This window comes from Thalassophryne amazonica, chromosome 14 (assembly GCF_902500255.1).
Source record: "Thalassophryne amazonica chromosome 14, fThaAma1.1, whole genome shotgun sequence".
In the NCBI taxonomy this organism is placed as follows: Eukaryota; Metazoa; Chordata; class Actinopteri; order Batrachoidiformes; family Batrachoididae; genus Thalassophryne; species Thalassophryne amazonica.
In genome coordinates this window covers 32,095,120-32,116,045 of record NC_047116.1, presented here as the reverse complement: position 1 = coordinate 32,116,045, position 20,926 = coordinate 32,095,120, and the positions used below count along the sequence as shown (strand labels likewise).

Here is a 20,926-nt window from a genome sequence, read left to right as displayed (position 1 = left end):
ACATCAAAAGGTAAACGGTTGCTGAGGATTATCTGAAAGGTCAAAGCTGGTCAAGTTTTACAGACGAAGAACCATTATGGCCCCTACTTTGTATGACGACAAACCAGAGCCCGGAGACCTGATAGAAATCTTCTGTGGCTCTTATCAGCACTGGGCAGTGTACATCGACGATGGCATGGTTGTCCACTTGGCACCACCATTTGATGTTCCAGATGCAGGCAGCATGATATCTGTGTTTGCAGAGAAGGCCGTGGTGAAGACAGAGGAGCTGTGGGATGTTGCTGGGACCAACCAGTGGAAAATTAACAACATTTTGGATGACAGTTACAACCTCGTCCTGCTCACGTGATTGTGAGGGGAGGCCTGTGCGCTGGTCCGGCGATGAGCTGCCATTCTGCGTCTTCAGGGGGAACTGTGAGCACTTTGTCAATGAGTTGCGCTATGGCAAAGCAAGAGTCTCGCCCGGTGCGTAAGGCCGGAGAAGCAGCGATGGTTGCAGGTGTGGCGACAGTGGTGGGTCTGGGGATTGTGGCTCTGGCTGGGGCCCTGTTTGGAGGAAGGCAAAGGAAAAGAAGAATACACAGTGACTTTTTCTGAGCTCAACTGGAACAAAATCTGACTCTCCACCCACACTGCCTTCTTAAAGTACAAAATAATTTTGGGGGATATTTAATTCTAATTTTGTATTGCTGCCTCATTTTATTGCTCAGTTTGGTGAAGTACTCCATGAGTCTCATTATACTGCTGCCTATGCAGAAAATGAGACCTGAAAAATAGGTTTAGATATTTGAGGTGTTTTACTTTTTCAACCATTCATGTTTGAATGTGGCATGTTGATGGTCGGAAATGCGGCTGATCCACATGCGCACAATTTTAGCTGGACCCAGCAGTCATAGGGTGTGACGCAAGGTTACACCTTGGACAGGACGCCAGTCTGTCACAGGGCCAGGGGCGGTGATGGTCTAGTGGTTAAGGTGTTGGGCTTGAGTCCAGACGATCATGGGTTCAGATCCCCACCTCACTGGAAAATCACTAAGGGCCCTTGGGCAAGGCCTTTAATCCCCTACTGCTCCCAGTGTGTAGTGAGCGCCTTGTATGGCAGCACCCTGACATTTGGGGTGAATGTGAGGCATAATTGTAAAGCGCTTTGAGCGTCTGATGCAGATGGAAAAGCGCTATATAAATGCAGTCCATTATTAATAATATACATTCTCCGGATTGTATGGCTGGTACATATTGGTGGATATCCTGTTGAGCCTACACTTCTACAGCTGCTCACCCCAGGATTGGCAGATGCACACAGGGGAGGAGCTTTTGGGGGATATCCCATCCCTTCCCAGATCTGGGGTTTATTTATGGTGGACACAAGTCTTCATGCCTAGCCTTCGACTGTGGCTCACACCAGGGTTGAGAGACACACCTAGGTCAGAGAGCTGTCACCAGTGGGATTCTTTCCGGATGGATGTCCCCTCTCCTTTCTCAATTTTCAGGGCTGTTTTGGACATTTGCCCCCACTTCTGCAGCGCTGGCCAAGAGCCAAATGCTACCTTTCCTGAGAATGCCCGAGCCTGCATGCTCATCGGTGGTGTTTTGGCGAGTTGTTCGTCCTACAGGGCAGGTGGTTTTGACCCTTGGCACCAGAAGGATGCATCCACAGCAGTGCAATGTTAATTCAGTCACTTGTTTTTTAATTTAGTCTTATGCCGCGTTCACACCGGATGACACGCGGCGATGGTGGCGACAGGTTGCCATGTAATCCCTATGGAAGGATGCATTGTGGCGCCACAAAGTCCAAGCCATGCAATGCAACGCGTATGGACGTGAATTAAGCAATTTTGAGCGATTGATGCATTTGTGGCACAATATCACGTCGCGTTGCCCTCCTCATCAAGTTGAAAAATCTGAACTTTTCATCTTGTTGTGTCGTGATGACCAATCAGGACTAGATATGTAGTGACGTGGAGATGTCTGGAGTTTATACTTGATGTGCTCTCCTGTCTCTGATAGCAGCCTTGTGAGCAGGGCTTATGTCCCTTTTGTCCTTTATTTCACAATTATAACAGAGTGGAGAGGGAGGAGCGAGCAGCAACTCGTCTGTGAACAAATCGTCTGTGAAGATATTTATTTATTAACTACACAGATTGTATAATAAATCAAATGGTGACTGTTTATAACGCAATTATGACAGAGTTGGAGAGGAGGCGAGCAGCAACTCGCTGTGAACAAATCGTCTGTGAAGATTATTTTATTTATTAACTCACAGATGTATAATAAATCAAATGGTGACTGTTATATAACGCATTATGACAGAGTTGGAGAGGAGAGCGAGGAACTCCATGTTGACTTGACGGCGAGCGGAATGGAAGCTCCTCCTATTTGATGATGCATTGAGGTGAATTTTCCAGCGAAAGCAGAGCGACACACCGGGCAATGGTGACGCGTCCATCGCCAGGTGAGGGATGCAAATTTGTGGCGTCGAGTGTCGTCTGGCGTGAACGCGGCATTAGTCTTTTGTCAAATATTCCTTTTAGTATTTTAGTCATATTTACTTATTCACATATCATTTTTGTTTAGTCATGTTTTAGGGCCCCTTCACACATAGCACAAATAAGTAGGAAGCAGGGCGAATCATAGCAAAACAGCCCGAATAAGCAACCACCAAAACATCAGATCTAGGCTTGCATCTCAGATGTACCTTCTGGCAAATTGTAGCTGAACTTTCAGTCTTGTTTTTAAGAAAATCCTCCTAATACCACTTCATCATGAAGCTGTATAACTGGGGAAACAAATGCAAAACATGCACTATGCACAATTTCTCTAGTCACAGCTACAGAAGCCTATAACTCTTCCGGTGTCTGGGTGTCTTGGTGGCTTTCAAATTATGCATGTTACTGAGAGGGTGTTCACAAGAAAGCATCGACACACAGAGAGACAGACGTAACCATGACAATAAAACATCTCACATATCATAACGGAAGGACATAGGACAAAAAATAAAATAAATAAAGCTTTGTTGAAAACACTTTCCTGGAATACACTTACCTGCCCACAGTCTTTACATGCAAAGAAACCATTGGTCTCATAATCCAAGCCTCTATCTCGAAGAGAAGTGTTTTCTCTCCGAATGAAAAGTTCACTGTAAAAGAAAAAGCTGATGTTATGTTTAAGCCATTGTCTACAATAAAAAAGACACATGAATGTAAACACTGTGGCTAACATACACAAAATGTGTTGGAAAGTGCAATAAGTGCCAGTTCTTAATTGTAATTTACGATACCTAAACTCTGTGGAAACATTGACTCTATGCATGCTTTCGATGATTTGGACGTCTTCACCGCTGCAGACATATTTGCTGCAGCCTCGGCACCGAAACTCCACTTCAGATGGGCTTGCGTTCTTTATGCTTTTCTGCTTCATCTTCATCTTTTTCACTCTGTCCTCCATTACAGCCTGATACTGATACTCCTTGATCTGATGGAACAAAAAACCACACTGAAAACAGTCTTAGGGCATCCTGGGTTTACCTTTAAGGGATGTCAAAGACACTTTAAAGCATACCCGTTGTTGTAATTGTCATGATTTAAACTCATGATCTTATGAATGGCTTTGTGCATCATGTTCTTGCGGTACTCGTTGACGCTTTCTTTTTCAGCCACTCCGGATCCCTGCACGTCCACCACAGTGTAACTGCTGTTCTCAGCTCGTCCTCGGCCTTCAGCCTAAAAGGCAACAGAACAGAATAGAGCCTATATTGTCAATGTACATATATGCGAGGTCTGTTAGAAAAGTATCCGACCTTTTTATTTGTTTCAAAAACCATATGGATTTGAATCACGTATGATTGCATCAGCCAAGCTTGAACCTTCGTGCACATGCGTGAGTTTTTTCACGCCTGACGGTTGCGTCATTCGCCTGTGAGCAGGCTTTGAGTGAGGTGTGGTCCACCTCTCTCATCTATTTTTATTGCGAATAAATGTCTGAACGATTTGGAGCTTTGCTGCATCAATTTTTTTCCAGAAACTCTGAGAGACTTCCAGGTGGACACCATTCGGAAAATTAATATGGCTTTCGGGGACGATTTTATGGGGATTACACAGATTAAGGAGTGATCCAGATGGTTTAAAGACCGCCCACAACTGCTGAGAGCGCGGCGCGCTCTCAGCCCCATTGACAGGCTGACACCCCGCTGGAACAACCAGATCATTTCCAACGTGAAGGCTTTGTTGATCCGGGACCTCGTCTGACTTTCACAAAAAGGCTGAAGATGTGGACATCAGCACCTTTTCGGTACATTCCACCGTTACAGGAGTTTTTTTCATGGAAAGAAAAGCGGAGGGACGCGCCACGGAGCCGTTCATTACGCGGGACAAAACCACCTCAGTGTTGGTCTCACAGGATGGCTTAAAGGTGGATTTCAGATGGATTCCGGTTGCTTTTCAGTCGTGTGATTATCCGATTGTGATTGTGCATGAGCTGGACCTGCCCCAACATGTCCTGGAAGGCTTCATCATGGCGTTGCTTTGCGCCATGCAGCTCCACCGCAACGCATGGAATTCCTCCGCACGTCTGTCTCAATGTGCCGAAAAAATGCTGATGTCCACTCTTTTCACAACTTCTGTGCTAGTCAGACGACATACCGGATCAAGACAGCGTCCAGTTTAGAAATGAATGGCACATTCCACTGTTACAGGAGTTTTTGTCATGGAAAGAGGAGCGGAGGGACGCGCCACGGAACCGTTCATTACGCGGGACAAAACCACCAGGGTAGCTTGGGTCTCCGTTAGAAGTAGTGTGAGAAGTTTGGTCTTCCGTGGGGAGCTTGGAGTAGAGCTGCTGCTACTTCGCATTGAAAGGAGCCAGCTGAGGTGGTTCGTACATCTGTTAAGGATACCACCTGGATGCCTCTCTATGGAGGTTTTCCAGGCACGTCCATCTGGGAGAAGACCACAGGGAAGACCCAGGACTAGTTTGAGAGTTTATATCTCCTGGGAACACCTCAGGATCCCCCAGTCAGAGGTGGTCAATGTGGCCCAGGAAAGGGAGGTCTGGGATCTCTTGCTGGAGCTGTTGCCGTGCGACCCGATCCCGGATAAGTGGTTCAAGATGACTGAGTATTACTTCTATTGTGTCATTTGATTTTTAAATGGACCACAATGAAAAGTGTTTTCACTTTCTTGTGTCATCCATGTATTTTTAAAACGTACTAACAATTATATTACATACTTACATTAAACTAATAAAATCACGCACTCATGCACACATACACATACACAGAGGCCACTTCATTTTTAACAAATAGATTTACCTAATATTCGTAGGTTCTCCAAAACTATTCGGCCTATCAGTGTTCCATTTTGGGGCTGTTCATCCTTGACCCAAAATGCATAAGCATGCCAAACAGCAAATGTCAGCTGTGCTTTGTCTGTTCCTGATCAAATTTAAATATACGCACAGCTGCTGTAAGCAGGTGGTTTTAATTTGACAAACAAAGACAGTGGCTGAAGACATTAAATCCACTAAGTAGTTCACTCATGGTACCAACATGAAACTTAAGTCACTCATGGTAAGAGCAACATTAGACTTATCTAAACTGACTAAACCAACTGAGGTACAAAAACACAATAAATCAGTATCACTAACAACACTGTTAGCGTGAACCACAATAACAACATTTAAAACCTCAAAACCCCAAACTGCCATGGTGCATTGCAGCACAGCATCCATTGTTTATTGGTTAAATGTTGTTGTCCATTCAGCTGCTGCCATTTGTTCGGGGTTGCCACAGCGGATTCAGCCAGATCTGCATTGGTATTTGGCACAAGTTTTATGCCGGATGCTCTTCCTGATGCAACTCCAGTTTTACCTGGAGAAACACGCACAGCCCATGGTGTTCTGAAGAGGTCTCCCATCAAGTACTAGCCAGGTCTCTCACTTCTAGCTTCTGAGATCTGATGGAATCAGGCTACACAGAGCAGATTGGCTGCATTTATTGGTTTAAATAAAATTGCTAATTTCTCCAAAGGCATTTGTCCTATAACTTTCTGTTTTTGCATAGTTCATCCTTGACCCAGAATATATAAGCATGCCAAACAGCAAATGTCAGCTCTCCCTGGTTTTTGCATGATTGAAGCCACACACATGCACATATAGGCCACTGGCTATTATATATCAATGAGGATTGTAAGAGTCATGGATAGGATGTTCGCCAAACAGTGATGCTGAATACATAGATTTTAAATCAGTACAGAATGATGTCTTATGAGTAGATGTCTTTTGCGAAAAATCAAACAAACTTAAAATTGACAAATACTGAGGCGGGTTGGGCTGACAAGTAAAAAAACAGAATGAGCTGTAGGGCTCAGGAACCTCATCCAACGTGAATGACAAGAGCTGTAATCAAATTCAGAAACATATAATGAAAAGAAAGTTTAAATTTACACTCTGTCACACCGTTAGGTAGAGAGAAGAACCCTCATGTCCGACAACACAGCTCTCTGCCTCACTTGATTAATGCTGCCATGCAAAGGTTTTGACAAAGGGAGCAAATACAATGTTAAGAATCAGAGTTTATCCATTTTTTTAATGACACCTTGGCATTATCAGCGCTGAATCTGGCGTGAAAGAGTTATTGAGGCGTTTTTAAACAGCGCAAATGATGAGAGAGTGATTCACAGGAAAACAGACCTGTGCAGCGCACACGCGGAGGTGAAATCACCCGATTGTCTGTCTTTTATTGTTTTTATTAGTTTTTAACAAGTCAAATTTGTTGCCTTGATCTCAGACTTCATGCCTGACAGCTTTTACTGAAAGCTGTCCATGGCGTAGAAACCTCAGCACGGGCCCCAGTGCAAGATATATTGCGGGCACTACACGCATGTTACTAGTTATTAGGCCTACACACACAGTCCGCATGCATGTGCCCACCCACACTATGAGGTCTATATAGATTTTTACCAACAGTGGGTTGGATTTACAATCAAATAATGACTTGGGTCATTGTATTAGAAATGTATAAAGACGTTAAAAATCTAGATTTAACACCCCAGTTTTGAATCGCATATGCACAATAGTCTCCAGCCAACATGCTTCATCATGGCATCAGACAGCAGGGGAGGAGTTGTCTAATTCATGGCGGTGCTGAAAGACTACAAAATCATTTTTCTTGCAAAGTCAAGAGTGCATCCCGACATGATGAGCCTTCGACACATACCAGTGTACGGCATACGCGGGCCATAAGTTGTATGTAGTTAAGCGACTGTTGACACACCTTACTTGTAAGTTACACCGTAAACCACCAGTGTTAAATTAACACTGACAGTGTCTGTGTGGACCCATATAGACACTGTCAGTGTTATTTAACACTGATGATTTTACAGTGTACTCATAAGTTGAAATACATCAAGATAATGCTAGCGTACCCAAAACTTATTTCTAACCTATGAGTAACTTGCTTTGAACTTTTGTGTAAATTATATCAATCTTATCCACAATGCATACTGATGTATGTAGATGTATTTTATATGTTCTGGACAACCACAGAACCTACTGAATGTGTCAGCTACTCTATAATGGCATATTGGCAGCATTTTGGATACATCAGCATATGCTGGCTAAATCGTCATGGTGTAACAGCTCAGTAGCCTATTCGATGTAGCCAAGCATATTCGCCAAATTTTTCATTAAGTTAGCATACACTGTCTAAATCGTCAAGGTGCGACAGGCCCATAAGGAAAACACTGCTAATGCACGACAGGCTGTGAACAATTCAACTGTCACTCAATACACTAGCCCAGTGTTTTGGGTATCTTGCAGGTTGTATGTGTGTGTGTGTGTGTTCCCTCTCCAGAAAAACCTCTCACTTCTCCATGTGCTAATGCCTAAAGGCGTCAACAAGTGATACTCTGATTAGTTAATCTTGTGTTATGTCCACAACATGCCCATGTAGTCATATAATCGCAGTGTGTTGGTTTGCACTGTTATTTCCTGTTGTGTGTTGGTGGACAAGCTGCAGACCCACCTGTGTCATGTGTTATGTGCATCATTAAGGTAAAGCCCTTGATAATGTCATCACTACCTGAATCATAGCAGTCTCATGGTCACAAGGCCGTATCGAATAACAAAGTTGCACGCAGGTATGTCCAAACCTTCTTCGGCTACTGTAGTAGCAATCAGCACGTTGATTTCCCCATGGTGAAATTTATTCAGCACTTCCTTTTGCTCTGTCTGAGTAATGCAAATGTGCAAACATGACTGTCGTAAAATACTGGCTGTCAGCCATCTAAGGTTAAATAACTTGAGTTTTGTAGACGTATACTTACAGATGTCATTGGTTGACGCCACTCTGGTCTCCTGCTCCAATGAAGAATGAAGCTTTCACTCCAATGTCTGCAAACTTTGAGTTATCTTGAATCCACTGACTCAAAGCAATGGCACTAGCGCCGTGTCTTGGTGAAAATGATCCCCCTAGCTTCCTCCCTGGAGCTGAACTCATACAGAATCTTTGCTCTTAGCTCTGACAGGCTTTATTTTCATGCTCAGGGTTTTCCGCAAGCTTCAGCAGCTCTCTTTCTTATCTGCAGATCACAGAGTAAATTTCAAAGATTGATTAAAAACGTACAGGTCATTTTCTATATTAAAATGGCACAGAGCATGTACTTTCTTTTTATATTGGTGGTAACATTGCAGACTGAAGCCAGTTTAAGTGTTGCCAGGTCAATTTATTTTTGGTTAAATTTGTTTTATTTTTAATATTTTTTATTTTTAAGAATTCATTCATTTTCAGCCGCTTATCCGGATCTGGGTTGTGGTGGCAGCAGTCCAAGCAGCCCATCCCAACATTCCTATCTTCGGCCAAGTCCTGAACTATTCCTGGGGGATCTCAAGGCAAACCAAGCCAGCTGGGAAACATAATCTCTCCATTGTGTCCTGGGTCTTCCCCGGGGCCCTCCTCTCAGTTGGACCTGCCTGGAAGATCACCTTACGGATATGACCAGGGAGCATCTTCACCAGATGCCCGAACCACTTTAACTGGCGCCTTTTGATGCAAAGAAACAGCAACTTTACTCAAAGTCCCTCACGGAGAGTCAACCTTCACACCCTGTCCAGGAGTGTAAGCCAAGATACCCAAAGCAGGAATCTCATTTCTGCTGCTTCTATCCATGATCTTAGTCTTTCCGTCATTACCCAAAGTTCACGACCACAGGTGAGGATACCAGCATAAATCAACTGGTAAATTGAGAGCCTGTTCGACAAGGAGCAGGCCTGGCGGAGTCCAACTCCCACCAGAAACAGGTTCTGATGTAGTGCAGAGAATGCGGACATAGCTCCTACCAGGGTCATATAGAGATCAGATTGCAGTGAATCCGGTACCCCATACTCCCACAGCACCCCCCACAGGATACCCAGAGGGACCTGGTCATACGCCTTTTCCTTTCTTGTAATGTGGGCTGTAATATAGTGCCTCCTAAATACAGTGTATAGATGTCTGTGGATAATGATGTCAGAAGGAGAATTGGAGAATGTAAGGCATTTTTGTGAAATACTTTGAGCATCTGCATCAGATGGAAAAGTGCTCTTGAAATCACTTCTGATTTTGGGAAGATTTTCCAGACAGATGCCCTCCCTGATGCTGGAGAGAAGGAGCAGAAGGACTTTGACAGGAAAGTGTGGGATGAGCTGCTTGGTTACTGCTACCGTGACCCGACTTAGATACGGCAGCAAAATAAATGAACTGTGCAACTATGGATACTTGTGACCTGGCACACTGAGAATTGGCCAGTTTCACATTACAGTACCTCTGAACAAGTTGAAGAGAAATCTCTCAGTGTCTGTGATTTGTATGGCCTCTTCATCGTTTGGGGATGCTTTTATTCTTCATCTCTTCCCTCATGATATTTGTTGAGGAAACTGAAGGCGTCACTCATGCGAATGGGGTCATGTAGCAGTAGGCCCTCATTGTACTGTCGAAGATGCTCTGCGCAAACCCTCACCTTCTGATTTTCTTCTTTTGCAGCTGGAATGCAGTTAAAAACAAACAAACAAACAAAACAAAAAAACCTTCTTAGAGTTTTACCAGATTGCCATTTGTTGGGAGGAAGGCTCACAGGCCTGAAAGTGAGGTTAACATCTAAACATTTGCTCACCGTTTCGCTCTTCTTGAATCACCCACTGCTCATAGTTCTGAGAGCCGAGGTCAGAGGTGGGGTTCAGCTCAGCGTGAACATGAATAGCATCCATGATTGTCTTGATTACATCCCCAAAGGGATCCTGACAAACACCACACACACCACACACACCACACACACACACACACACACACACACACACACACACACACACACACACACACACACACACACAGATCTGAATAACAATCTATGATAACAAAGGAAAATCTGTTTCTCTGTTAATCAAATGTACCTGCTTTCTGTATTCAACAAGTGCAATGTTTTGTACGGTTCCCTTTTCTCATCTCCAAGGCCCATGACATGATTTTGTAAGCGTCCAAATTTGCACAAATCTGCCAAAAGTCAAACAAAGGCTTAAAGTGTTAAAACGAATGCCACATCTCTGAGGAACATACTCTATTTGTACTACAAACACAATCACCACGCCCAACGCAGAGATGAAGCCAAAAGCCTGTTTCCAATCTTCTGACTGAGTGCCAGGAATGTTGACAGCGTGGAACTTAAATGTAGCTGATGAGCAGATGTTAGGCCGAGTCACACTGACGCATAGAGCAAATGGTATAATTACATATTTAAATATTTTGTCCGTTGGCAAATTCGTCAGTCTCACGTGGAGTTGGAGCACTAATGGACAGATGACACTGCATTTCCATGGCGTTCTGCGCTGAGCAGAAGGATTTTCCCGGTTTACAGACAAATATACTGCACTGAGTTTAGCGCGCTGAAAGCATAATTTTCCCTCACTTGAACAGCTCCGCTGCATCTCCTCACTAAGAGAGAGATAGACAGAGAGAGTAAGCGCTGTCTATTTCTCCAAGACATGGAGCTGCATTTACTATATCGGTTCATTCTTGCTTGTGCTTTTCTTTTGACCAATCAGAACACCAGAATGAACCATCAGACAGCTGCAGGAAAAATAAAAGACATGCAGAGGACAAAAAAGCAAAGCAATGGTCCACTAGTGGACCGCCTGACCGCTGCTCAAAGTTTTGAACACACACAAAACTTTCTGACAAACTTGGTGGACCTAAGTTGACAAGGCATGCATTTTGTGGGAAAAAGACTTCTGTCGAAAAACAAAAAAGAACACGAACATATAGAATGTGTTCCTCATACGGTTCATTAATCCATCACAGTGTGACTGGGGCTTTAGAAAGCTGAAGCTAGAACATTGAATTTGGTAGAAAAGCTTGCTATATACTGTTTTTATGTGGCAAGACAGCACTACAGTACATCCTGCCTTTGTGAGTCTTGGATTGGACATCTTCCAAACTGACAGGTTATAAAATGGGGGCTTCCCGGTTCTATCAAATGAAATAAAAATATCCAACTCTTTCACCAAAAAAGGCACTACATCATTATTGTGATACGTGCACCATTCTGACACACACACACACACACACACACACACACACACACACACACACACACACACACACACACACACACACACACACACACGCAAGCACACGTGATTCAAATCCATCAGGTTTTTGAAAAAAATAAAAAGGTCGGATACTTTTCTAACAGACCTTGTATTTCAGTGGCAGTGGATATTGCACATAAACAAATATTGCACTCATTTCAAGTGTGGCATGTGAACTGGCTATTTGGTTCCAGTGGCATTCATACTGTAGCTCTAACAGTGGTTGGGTAGAAACTGTTTGTCAATCTACTTGTGCATGTACTATTTGTACTTGTACCACACACACACACACACACACACACCACACACACACACACACACACACACCACACACACACACACACACACACACCACACACACACACACAAACACCAGGTGCCAAACCGTCAAAACTGTGTGAATTATAACCCTCAGAAACCACATTTGTGGTGTTTTTAGACTATGTGTTTGTGTGTGTGCATTAATTTTGTTCAACTCCTTTAAACAGGTTTGGTGGAAAGATGAGAATACGTAGTTTACCCGTAGAATGTAATCTTCTGCTTTCGCCAATACAGTGGCTTTACCAACACCCGGTGAGGCGGTCAGACCCAGTATTTGAGGTAGGGGTATGGTTCCTTCTGCTCCTTCTTCAGCTTTTCGTTCTTGAGCTTCTGCTTCAGGATAGCGCATCATGATCTGGTTGTAAACCTCGCCCTTTGAGTGTGGTGACCACTCGTCTATTATAATCAGGACAGATCTGCAGCAGCAGAAGACAGGACCAACTTTATCCCTTTTAAATGATGCAAAGTAGGTAGATAATATGACTGATACATGCACACAGATTCACATATTTGGTGAATCAGTGTATATAGTTACATTTTACAATTAAGTATCAAGAACTGTGTTCCTGCTGCGTCACGTGCACAAAACCGTTGCAGCAGGTTTGTTCACGCCTGCCGTCGGCTTGATGTTTTCGTTGTTTGCTCATACGAGCTGTTCCGTGGTGAATCACCCTGATTTCTACTATGTGTGAAGGGGACCTAAGCATTGGGCTTGAGACCAGAGGATCCTTGGTTCAAATCCCAGCCTGACCAGAAAATGACTAAGGGCCCTTGGGCAAGGTCCTTAATCCCTAAGTTGCTCTGGTGTGTAGTAAGCGCCTTGTATGGCAGCACCCTGACATCAGGGTGAATGTGAGGCATTATTGTAAAGCGCTTTGAGCGTCTGATGCAGATGGGAAAGCGCTATATAAATGCAGTCCATTTACCATTTTAATTTGACTGCTCTTGACCATGAACATGTAGAGTCGACCAGGGTTCGATTCCTGCTTATGCTACCTGTCTGTATCCCTGGACAAGACACTTCATCTGCAGTGGCTGAGGAAGTAACTTGCGCTGTAGGAGAAAAATGATCGTGGGAAGTCACAGATTTACATCTGCTTCATGCTACAGAACCCGGGGATAAGCATAGACACCAATGGGTTTCAGTGTCTATACAGGACTTTCTTTGTCATGTACAGGAAAAGGCAACTGTTTAGCATATTGGCACCTGAAGAATGTATATTTGTTACATTTCAAAGCAGAGACCTCATCCAAGAGAAGGGGTTGTCTTGCCATAATTTCTGTTTCTTAAAAAAGGTGATTGGAAATGGTAGCATCTTTCTGTGAGAGGTCCTCCCACACAAAACAACACTTCAGTAGGAATGGCAGGAACATGTTTGTCTGGCAGTTTAAGCCAGACAAACATATGCCGCAAACTGTCTCCTTTAAAAATAACTTTCAACTGGCCTTAACGAGTATGTCACAACATTTTCAGCAAGGTAAACGCCAAGTATTCACGTTGACAAATGCTCCCTGAGAGGATCAGCGCGTGTCCAGTGGCAGCTTGATGATCTACGGGTGATGCAGGCTCTCATGTGAATTTGATCAGCCACACACTAATGGCTAAAACAGATTTGTGGGATGGAGTGGGAGGCAGGGGGAAGGAATGCTGCCAGGCGTTTAAACAAACAGCATATGTTCCACTGAGATGGCTATTCCACCTTGGACTGGTGTGTGCCAACAACACGCCACAGCAGAGCCAGACGACTTTGACAAGAATCTGTCAGGCATTAACAGGAGAGATGCTATAACTCCTCTGGGTGCTCTTTGATGCCAAAAACTGTCAGTATAGGTCTGAGCGGACCCCAGTCTTCTTATTTTACGTGGCATCGTATGATCAGGTTTGTTTAAGCCAAAGAAAATCATCCAGCTAAGAAGAAAAAAAAAACTGTTACACTGTGGTGTGCACCATCATACCTTTGAGGTCAACCCCTTCGTCTTCTCCTTTGTTAGACCTCTCCAGGTAGTTCTCCAGAATCTTGGCAGTGCAAATAATGACATCATTTTTCTTCCAACCTCAGTAAAAGAGATTTTGAGCTGGGAGTCTCCACTGACTCGCTCCACTTTATATTTGTGCTTCAGAAATTTCCCGAACTCTGTCCTATAATGTTGGTCAACCAGAGGCACCTGAAAAACATATTGTTACTTAATGGCATTCCAGAAAAAGTCAAGATTCAGCAACAACTTAGAAGAAGTAACAACTGTATTAGTGCAGCAAATAACTGAAACAATCGTGCAAATGGTGATACAAGCACCAAGGTTGGCACAAATACTCCTTAGACATTACTCTTTGAACAAACCGACTGGCCACTTGAATTTTCAGTAGGTGGCCAGGTAGGGGGTCAATTGAAGAATTATACAGGGGTCAAAATAAAAAATGCTGAAATCATTTTGAAAACTACACCACGTTATTTGTGTGATCACAAAGATTCCAAAAAGGTATAGATTGGGCTATCTATGACTGAATGATCAGGAGTTATGGGGTAAAAACAGCAAAAATGGTGACAAAGGTCAGTTTCAGTTTGTACAGGGGCCAAAGTTAAAGTTGCTCCAATTTTGGTAAAGAATTATGCAAATTATTAGTTGAGGTAACAGGGTTTTAAAAAGGAATAGTTTGCACCATGTATCATGCTTAGTTATCATGTTACAGGGTAACATATGTCACATGTCAGAGAATCCAATGGACGTTGACCTTGTTTGACCTTTACTTTGGAGACCAAACATTCAACACAATCAAAACTATTCCATTTATTAATCCTATTAGCTCAACCAATAATTTGTATCACTTTTTACCAAAATTAGAGCAACTTTAACTTTTGACCCCTGTACAAACTGACACTGACCTTAGTCACCATTTTGCTGTTTTACCCCATAACGTCTGATCATTCAGGTATAGATAGTCAAAACTATACCTTTTTGGAATCTTTACGATCAGACAAATAATGTGGTGTACTTTTCAAAATGATTTCAGCATTTTTAATTTCAACCCCTGTGTAATTCTTCAATTGACCCCTACCTGGCCGCCTATTGAAAATTCAAGTGGCCAGTCGGTTTGTTCAAAAGAATAATGTCTAAGGAGTATTTGTGCCAACTTTGGTGCTTGTATCACCATTTGCACGATTTTGCTCTAAATATTCTCTTAGCCGCTGCACTATATGGCCTGTGTACTGTTGAGTTTTCGATGTGCACTAACCAGGGTTGGGAGGGATACTTTAAAATGTATTCCAATACAGTACTAGTTTACCTGTTGAAAAATGTAGTCAGTAACGTAATCCAAGTACCATATATAAAGTAATGTAATTGATTACTTTCAATTACTTCTGGATCAAATATGCTAATACAGACAAAAGAAACTAAATGTAAATAGTCTTGACCACATAGTACAGTTTATTAAGCAAAATAAAACTATTTCTTTTACATGGCATGCTCTGTTTTAGTTCACATTATGAATAAGAGCACCCACAATATTGTTTTAAACACACCCAGTGTTCACCTGCTAATTTTCAACAAAAAACGCCAAACAAATGAAAGATAATGAAAACTCGGGCGGTGTGTGGATGAATTTGTATTAAAAGTGGCTTGCAGGACAATATACAAAACAAAAAAAAGTCTGCTACTGTTCAGTAAACATAAAATTATCTTACTTTAGTCTTTCACATGGCATTTGCACCATGTTTAACATATCAGTCCACTTATTGAACTTTCAAATAAGAACAAAAGCATAATAGAAAACCATTAAGTAAATACTGTCAGTAAGGAGGGCTGGACGCCATTTTAATTCCGGGCAAGTTAGTCATTGTGTGCATAGAAGTTCAAGAAACAGGTGGAATATGCCGGAAAGCTGCGCATGTTGGCAAAGCCACAAAGGGAGGAACAAGGGAGACAATATTTCCTTCCATAAGTAAGTGGTTTTGGTTCTTCTTGTCACTTTGTACGTGATATTTGGATGATAAACAGCTGTATGTCTCCTGCCATGTCGCCCGATGACACAGACCATTAACTCTTCACTTATTTCTAGTTGATATTTTCCACTGCCAGACCAATGTCTAGTTAAAATACCTTGTTGTTAGTGATTAAAATTGTTCGACAAGACTGGGTTTTTTTTTTAATTTGCACCTTAAAATAATGAGATTATAATGAGCCGCGCTGTGCCGCTCACAATCACACCCACACACAGAGATGTGAACCCACACCACTGACTTCATGAATGAAACTCGGTCAATAAAGGATAATTGTGTAAAAATATAATATATATAAATGTATTGTAATGGTTTTAGGAGCAGCGCTGCGTTGAACAGAGCAGCTGCAGCAGACACCTCAGTTCAGCAGCTTGAACAGCGCAGATCCGTGTAACTTTCAACGCTAATATTTGGGAATGTGTGTGTGTCTGAGTAAGTTTAATACTTTCCTGACATAATTAATGTAATTTAATTTTACTGGCTCGATATCCAGGTCAAAATGGCATTTTTTAACACGTATTTTGCCGAGCATTTTTCTGAGTGTGTCAGTCGCGAATCTCCAGTGAAAATGCATTAACAATATATATTATATAAGATAATATCATAAAATGCATTAAAATTGTAATCCTGCGAATAACCCCATTTTTACTAAATATACCTGTAATCTGAATACGTCTTGTTATCTGTAACTGTAGCGGAATACAGTTACCTTTTTTTTGTATCCCTAATTACGTAATGCCGTTACATGTATTCCGTTACTCCCCAAGCCTGGCACTAACACACTGCATGTTGCATTCCTCCACTACAGACCGGAGCAACACCCCATGTACACAATAACAGAGATGAGTGGAAAATATGTTTTACTATGATACTGTCACTCACACTGTTTATGACATAACTTTGGTCCTGCTGGTTGTGCAATCTACCATTTTTTTTATTATTTTACAAAATTATGCGCAAGTTGCAAGTTTACAATGCCTCCAATAGCATATGTAATCAGAAACTGCATTATCATGGAAATGACCAAAAATGACAATTCATGCACCGCTCAGATCTCAGCAACTGAGGCAACAGCGCAGGCGTCAGGATGAAATCAGTCAGCAACCCCAAATTTGTGTTTGATCCATTCAAAAAGTTTTCAGTGATGATAACTAGAAACCGTTCACATCTATAAGACAGCCCCTTGTAATACTTCAGTAAGAAAACAACTACAACCCCCAATCCAATGAAGTTGGGATGTTGTGTAAAATTTAAATAAAAACAGAATACAATGATTTGCAAATCCTCTTCAACCTATATTCAATTGAATACACCACAAAGACAAGATATTTAATGTTCAAACTGATAAACTTCATTGTTTTTGTGCAAATATTTGTTCATTTTGAAATGGATGCCTGCAACACGTTTCAAAAAAGCTGGGACAGTAGTATGTTTACCACTGTGTTACATCACCTTTCCTTCTAACAACACTCAATAAGCATTTGAGAACTGAGGACACTAATTGTTGAAGCTTTGTAGGTGAATTCTTTCCCATTCTTGCTTGATGTATGACTTCTGTTATTCAACAGTCCGGGGTCTCCGTTATTGTATTTTTTGCTTAATAATGCACCACACATTTTCAATGGGCGACAGGTCTGGACTGCAGGCAGGCCAGTCTAGTACCTGCACTCTTTTACTACGAAGCCACACTGTTGTAACACATGTAGAATGTGGCTTGGCATTGTCTTGCTGAAATAAGCAGGGACATCCCTGAAAAAGACGTTGCTTAGATGGCATTGATGGTGCCATCACAGAAGTGTAAGTTGCCCATGCCATGGGCACTAACACACCCCCATACATCACAGATGCTGGCTTTTTGAACTTTGTGCTGGTAACAATCAGGATGGTCTTTTTCTCTTTTGTCTGGAGGACACAATGTCCATGATTTCCAAAAACAATATGAAATGTGGACTCATCAGACCACAGAACACTTTTCCACTGGGTAGCGTTTCTGGATGTTGTTGATGTATGGCTTCGCTTTGCATGGTAGAGTTTTAACTTGCAATTGTAGATGTAGCGACGAACTGTGTTAACTGACAATGGTTTTCTGAAGCGTTCCTGAGCCCACGCGGTAAGATCCTTTACACAATGATGTCGGTTTTTAATCCAGTGCCACCTGAGGGATCGAATGTCACGGGCATTCAATGTTGGTTTTCGGCCTTGCCGCTTATGTGTAGATTGTATTATGGACTGTAGATGATGTTTTTTCACACAGTTGTTCACAAAGTGATGATCCTCGCCCCGTCTTTGCTTGTGAATGGCTGAGCCTTTTGGGGATGCTCCTTTTATACCCTCAGCTGTTTCCAATTAACCTGTTCAGCTGTGGAATGTTCCAAACAGGTGTTCTTTGAGCATTCATCAGCTTTCCCAGTCTTTTGTTGCCCCGTCCCAGCTTTTTTGGAATGTGTTGCAGGCATCCATTTCAAAATGAGCAAATATTTGCAAAAAAAAAAAAAAGTTAAAGATCGAACATTAATGATCTCGTCTTTGTTGTGCATTCAAATGAATATAGGTTGAAGAGGATTTGCAAATCATTGTATTCTGTTTTATTTACATTTTACACCACATCCCAACTTCATTGGAATTGGGGTTGTATACCGTGTACTGATATTACATGTATATGATGCAAACTTCATGGATGTAAAGGATGAATAGATTTCAACTTGTGGTGACATAATGTAAATGGGAAGTGGCTTTTGGACATTGGGAATATTTTGACAACATCAGCTTAGGGTGAGAGGTGATTTGTAATACAGCTGGATGTGCAACATCGACACAGTGCGCCTGGAAATAAAATTATTGCACGATTACGGCAACACAGATAATCTAAAACTCTGCATACAACAGTATGGATCTGCAAATATCTTTAAGAGTCTTTTGTGGTGAAAACATTTGACAGATCTACTGAGACCATGTAGTGATGAAGCTCTCAGGATGTTTCAGTCATGATTTGAGAGTTCTCAGTGGGTTTTTTTGTGTCGTATTTAAACTCTTGTCAGCCATCAACCTTTCAAATAAATATGTCTTCTGAAATTTGAGAATTGAGGGACTTTTCAAGCACAGAGCACCTCAGCTATGTTCTAGAGGGCAGGGGAATATCCCAACCCCATGGTGTGTAATTTGTGGTGAGCTGACCCACACTGATATTTTCAGTGTAACAAAGAATGTTAACTGTGTCTGAAAAGCAACAAGCAGGCCAACGCTACATCAGCACGGCTGTGAATCCGGCCGACCAGATTGAGTTGGACTACCTTGTTCACGAGGACAACGACTTTCCCCAATCGCCCCTCCTCTCTCATGCAGTCCAGATGTTTTTTGGCAACATACACCGCGACTCTGGTTTTACCACTTCCTGTGGGGAGGCATATGATGATGTTTTTCCCCTCCAAGGCGGGTCCAGCCACTTCCATCTGATAGTCTCGCAGAACAATGTCAGCTGTTTCCGGGCCTCCTGCTGTTGCTCCTGAGCCACTTTTTTCTGGAAAGCACAGCACACATTCGGACAAACTCAAACCGCTGAACACATCAGCAAGCCGTAATTACAGACAATATTTCCCAACATTTCTCTATGAGCAGGCAGTGGGCTGAGGACAGGCATTCTTTATGGTATTTGAGTCCACAGCGCTGCAGATGACATTTTGAAGCTGGTGATAATTTTACAGAATAAATGTTTGTCATCTTAAAACCTCTGAATAGTCCTGAATATTAACTAATGAATGGATAAAATATTCATGTCAAGTCAAGTCTGGGAGCATGTGCTGGTGCCGGGCTTCATTGCATCCGCAACACCATGGAACCACCTTGGGTCCTGAATGCCAACATTCCAGGCAGACAACTGGTCCATAGCTACATCTCTAAAATAACCATCTATCTACTGCAGCCTGTTGAAATGTGGGCATTTCCTTGCTCTTCTCCAGCACTGGGGTCCTCAACACTCAGGGACCTGCACCCTGGATCATGTGCAGAGAAACATGCCACATGGTCAAAGTGTCAAAGCTGACGCTCCGTCACAATGCATGAATTCCCTCACAATGAACACCTTCCAGGCCACGCTGAGAAGACTAATGTACAAGTTTATATGTAGACTGCAGGGGTCCCAGAATGATCTTATTATGCAGCTGACCATTCCAAGGTGTAGTTCTGTCACATACCAATTCCATATGTGGAAACACTGGTATTTGTGCCTTTTATAGAATGTGTATGCATTTTTAATGGCATTTTTTACTGCTCTTTTACTGATAGTATGTCTATTTGGATGTCTGCAATAAAGTTTGATTGAATGCAAGTGGTACTCCGTATCTTCATCTTTCCAAGTAACTGTTGTTTTGATACAAAGTCATTCCAGCTGATCTTCCAAAGAGAGTTAGTACTAAAGACATCTAGTAAGTCACTGGTTGTCATTAAAGTCTCACAATCATACAGCAAGACAGGAAGCACCAGAACCCTGAAAACGTGGACCTTCGTTCTCCTGCAAAGACAGACATCACCAAACACTTGTGTCCAGTCCTTAAGTCCGTTAATATTCTAGCATAAATATGAAACACCATTTCTTGATCTCTACAACCCCGTGCAGCGTTAGTTCTCGTAGTGGTGTCGTCTTCTGTCCCTTGTGTGCATCTTTCCATGAACAAACCAAGTCTATGTTTTGATGTGATTTAGACCAAAACTGGTTGATTATTTAAGAAGCTCCCAAAGATAAAGTAATTTGTTTTGGGGGACTGTAAACTGAGCAGTCAATTATGAAAACTAGAGGACAGTCACAGTACAAAACTTCAAACTAAGGTCCAGCTGTAATCTGCTTATTTGTACTTAGAGTTTAGATGCAGGTGAGAGCGCTGTTTCCTGAAAGTACAAATAACACTGAAATCAAATGGTAGAAAACAAAAAAATATGAATTCAAATTTAATAAACATTTTTTTGACCCAAGACTCACCTGCCACCATACTTAATTTATA

The 20,926-nt window shown here is 42.3% G+C and overlaps 2 pseudogenes; one reads left to right on the top strand and one right to left on the bottom strand.

The window, feature by feature from the left end:
* LOC117524629 lies at nucleotides 1–654 on the top strand (annotated as a pseudogene).
* A 2,657-nt stretch (nucleotides 655–3,311) lies between these two features.
* LOC117524248 overlaps nucleotides 3,312–20,926 on the bottom strand; it is a 32,866-nt pseudogene continuing 15,251 nt past the window's right edge.